At 34.9% G+C, this 4,604-nt stretch overlaps 1 non-coding gene across 1 annotated transcript; it reads left to right on the forward strand.

Annotated features, from left to right (window-relative positions):
* Positions 1-4,023: 4,023 nt before the first annotated feature.
* Positions 4,024-4,186, forward strand: LOC126033526 (U1 spliceosomal RNA). The gene has a single exon (XR_007504462.1). It is a non-coding gene; the product is annotated as a U1 spliceosomal RNA (small nuclear RNA).
* Positions 4,187-4,604: the final 418 nt, after the last annotated feature.

The following is a 4,604-nucleotide window of genomic DNA, read 5'->3' on the forward strand; positions in this document are numbered from 1 at the left end:
TTTCAAGGTTAACGGACCTCAAAGTGACCACTCTGCACTACCCATTATTATTTCTTATATAAGAAAAATAGTGATTTTAATGGGTAGTGCAGAGTGGTCACTTTGTAATATTGTACTAATAATTAATGTTTTAGTTATATTTACTTTACTTATTATAATTTATCATTTGAGAAAAATTCTGAATTGCATATTTGAAATTTTTTCTAAATGGGTATATATGTCAACCTGTAAGTCAATTAATTCTAGGTCCAGGACTAACAAGAATGCTTCTTTATTCAATATTTTCTACCATGTTTTGTTCTATGAAATGTTAAAAATGTTTAATTATAATTAACAGTGACTCTAATCAAATCTTATAGTTTTGTGGTTATAAAATCCCAGCTCTTTATTAGCCCTGCCTTTTACAGAAATCTATTTTATCCTGAGACTAGGCTTTCCATCATTGCCCACAAATAAATACATTTAAATGTATGAGATATATGCCTGTAGTTTGTTGCATGTGAGTATGCATAGATCTACAAATACATATATGTTTGTATTTGTGAGTCTGTGTACATGTAGGAGAGGGACTGGAAGAAAAATATTAAAGCTAATAGTTTATTTTGTATTGTATTTTAGTTATAATATTTGCTATATACCAATAGGCACTCAACTGGTACTTAAAATTATGTAATTAGGTACTCTCTTGTTGGGGGGCGGCACACTCGATGACACTCAGGGGTTATTCCTGGCTATGCAATCAGAAAATGCTCCTGGCTAGGTTGTACCATATGGAACACTGAGATCGAAACAGGTCCGTCCTGAATCTGCCCAGAGCAAGGTTAATGCCCTACTGCTGTGCTATTGCTCCCGCCCCAGGAACTCTTCTTATATAGTTTTTTATTATTATTATTATTATTATTATTATTATTATTTTATTATTTCTTGGTCTGGAGTTTGTAAAAATTCCATGTCTCTAATGCAAGCCATCCTTTAGTTGCATTATCTTAGACTGGTACATACTTCCACATTTATTTTATTTTTATTTTTCTACTTTGATTAATTCTAACTAGGACTTACTATAAGATACAGTTCTAAATATTTTAAATTCAAATTATTTAATAGTTATTTTTGTTGAGTTTCCTGGTAACAAATAAGTATTTATATAGTGGTTTCCAGAGGTTTTCCTCTCACTCTCCTCTTGGAAGAGTGTGAAGAGACAGCAGAAAAAGCCAGAGTTGGTTATTCATGCAGTTTATAATTGTTGGTGGCAGTAGGCCACAGATCTAAGAAAGCTTTAGTAGAGATATTTTTATCTCTTTCTGCTCCCATATATTGTTCCCATGGGCATTAACACTAAACTATTAATAGTATTAACATTAACACGAATATTACACCATTAATATTATTAATAATACCTATATTAACACATATAACATAGTCCTGATTATATGAAGTGACTTGCTTTGTGGTCTAGAAAGTCATTGCTAAAGGAGTTCCCCTCCAAAGACAATGAGAGTTCATGAGAAAAAGTGTAAAGGGTACTGAAAGGATCATCAGCATCTGCTACAAAAATTCCAGCAGTTCTATTCTTACACACATTGAGAGAAGTGAAATGTGGGTTGGTTAGTGTCTGTCCCAGAATCACAGGTATAATGAGTGCAGAAGTAGAAATTGAAGCCAGTAAATTCTACCCATTGCATAATTTTTCTTTAAATTATGTATTTCAAAACCAAGCATGACTTGCTTCCCATACTTTAGGATTTGATGAATGAGAAATCTTTGTATAATATGCTTTTCCCCCACCCTAATCTCCAAATAAATATGTGAATATATTTCTCCATTTTCTTGGCTTACTCTATGGGCTAAACTTTGATTCTTTGCTATTAAAATTGAATTAATATTACTCAAAAATAAAACAATGAGAAAAGCAGATAATTTGAAGGGAACTAATAGTCAGGGTGGACTTTCTGTCCCAAGAATCAGGGCAAGTATAGGGTATCTCATAAATATGAGTACTGTTTGCTTACAGCAGTTGTTATAAAGCAGGGGTCTCAAACTCCCGGCCCACGGGCCGTTTGTGGCCCTCCGTACAACATTTTGTGGCCCACGGCTGGCCTTCAAATATCGCAGTATTCGCGATTATTCGCTTACCGAATAATCGCAGTAAAAATCGCATTAGTAAGAAAAAAATCGCATTAAACATTCGCATACCCCGACAGTTCCGTTTGGGGTATACAAATGTTTAATGCGATTTTTTGCGATTTTTTTTCTTACTAATGCGATTTTTTATCGCGAATATTCAGAAGCAAAATCCCTTATCGGCCCTGCCCCACCCAGACTTTGCCTCCTGCGGCCCCCAGGTAAATTGAGTTTGAGACCCCTGTTATAAAGGAATAAATTAGATTTGGGGTCCACAACTGGAGTACTCAGAGATTACTCCAGGCTCTAAACTCAATTGCTCCTGGCAGTCTAAGGGATGCCAGGCAGTTCTGGGTCATCAGCATGCAAAACAAATGCCCTACAACTGAATTATCATTCCAGCCCCTAAAAGTCAAAAGAAAAAGGGCTTAGAATCCAAGTGATTGAACTTTGTTATAAAATGAAGCTGTACTCTATCACCTTCCTAAAAACTCTTTTTACTATATTTATCTAAGGCAAATATGCCTCTCCTTAAAAGCATCTGGAATTATGTAGCACAGTGATTTCATGGATCTTTAATTTTTAGATCAAAGTTTTGTCAGTAAGTCATACTTCATTCAATTTACCTCAGAAGGTGCCCAGAATAGGCTTTGTTCTTGTTTCCCAGGAATGTTTCTGCATTCAATGAATTTTTTTGCTAATGTATTATGAGTGTTATAATAAATGCATAGAGGGGCCATAAGCACAGTGGTAGATGTTATCCTTGCATGGAGCTGAACCAGATTAATCCCCAGAATTCCATAAGGGCTCTCCCCCAAGGCTGCAAGGAGTAATGTCTAAGTGCAAAGCCAGGAGTAACCCCTGAGAGCCACTGGATATGGGTCAAAAACAAAAATGCACAGAGCATGATCCTTACTATAAATAAATTTTTATTTGAACTTGTTCTCATGACCATTTCTCTTCTTTGACCTTCACTGTGTTTAAGAGGTCTTCTTTCTACTTTTAACTATATTGTCTCAGAGAAATTTTGTGTTAAGATGAAGAAAGACATTTCTGAAAATCACTGGTACAGGTTTGCTTGCCTTCACAAAAATCCTGGCATAACAAGAACATTTTCTGAATATTCCTGGTACTAAGATCTTAGAGTGGTCTAAATGCAAGATAAAGACACAGAACTCTCTCCCACACCATGAAATTGTCAACACAGAATGAGGAGACAGAAGAAGTGATTTAGAAGAAACCAGATGAATTTGCAGACTTTGGGGAAAATATGTCACTATAGACCCCTAGAAAGTTGGAAACCACACATAATGACTTTGACTTACCAAAGATTTAGAGTTGTATATAATCCCAAAGCAGTGAGTCCTCACATTTTAGGTCATTTATATTAGGGTAATTTTCAATGCATAGATCCTGTTAGACCTTACTTGTCTCTTTCTCCAAATTCCAAGCAAAACCCTGTCTAAATCCTAGTATATACAGAGACAGAGATTATGAAAATAGTCACTAAAAATGATTATTCAGCTTTCTCAGAAAAACAGGGATGAAGGCATATAGGTAATTTTAAGATATTTACTGACTGCTTTAATTTGTTGAATATGTCACACCAATATTGAATAATAAATAACACCAAATGCATATTTTCAAGGTGCCACACGCAGGGTTAAGTAAGTGTTATGAACAACTCACAAAATCCTCATAGCAACTCTGTTGGTGTACCAGTTGTGCTTTTTCATAATTCTACAGATCAAGAGAGTGAGACTAAATTTTATTCCAAATAGAACCATTTATGTGAGACTTGATCCAGATTAGCCAACTGCAAAACTTATTCATTTAACTCAAGTCTGTAAGTTTAACATATGGAACCATTAAGGCACAACACAGTTAAGAATTAAATTTATTATACTCCCCTGGCAGGGGAGATACCATGATTATGAACATAGTTTTCCCAGGGCAGCATTTTTCTATTGCATTCTGAATATGTTCACTCCTACAATTTCCCCCAAGTGTGGGAAACTACTGCGTAATTTGTGTTGGTAGGGGACTGTGCTCATGCTGTCCCTGAAAATAAAGAATTAAATATATTGTTTTGGCAAGCAAATAATACACTGTGTTAGAGGAGAGATGAGATGCAATGCATTCATCACCAAAGACTGAGAAATACTTTAACAATGTGTTGTAAGTGTCTAGTCCATGTTAAGAGCTTAGTAAATATTTGAGAAATGGATAAGTCAATAGTAGACAAGGGCCTAACTGTTTTCTCTTTCAGTACTAGAGAATTTTGGAGAACCCAAAAGGAGAAGAAAAAGGAGTTAATATTACTTTGCCAAATCATCTTGCAAAATGATTAGGTATTTTGTGAAACAAACTGCTTGATACAATTCCAAAATGTGCTCATCTTCCTTGATCATTTCTTAATCCAATCCTTAATCATTTTAATTTCTCTCTGCACGTGGAAACAAGATAAACTAAAAAGTAAATAC

Source organism: Suncus etruscus, chromosome 1 (genome assembly GCF_024139225.1).
Source record: "Suncus etruscus isolate mSunEtr1 chromosome 1, mSunEtr1.pri.cur, whole genome shotgun sequence".
NCBI lineage: Eukaryota > Metazoa > Chordata > Mammalia > Eulipotyphla > Soricidae > Suncus > Suncus etruscus.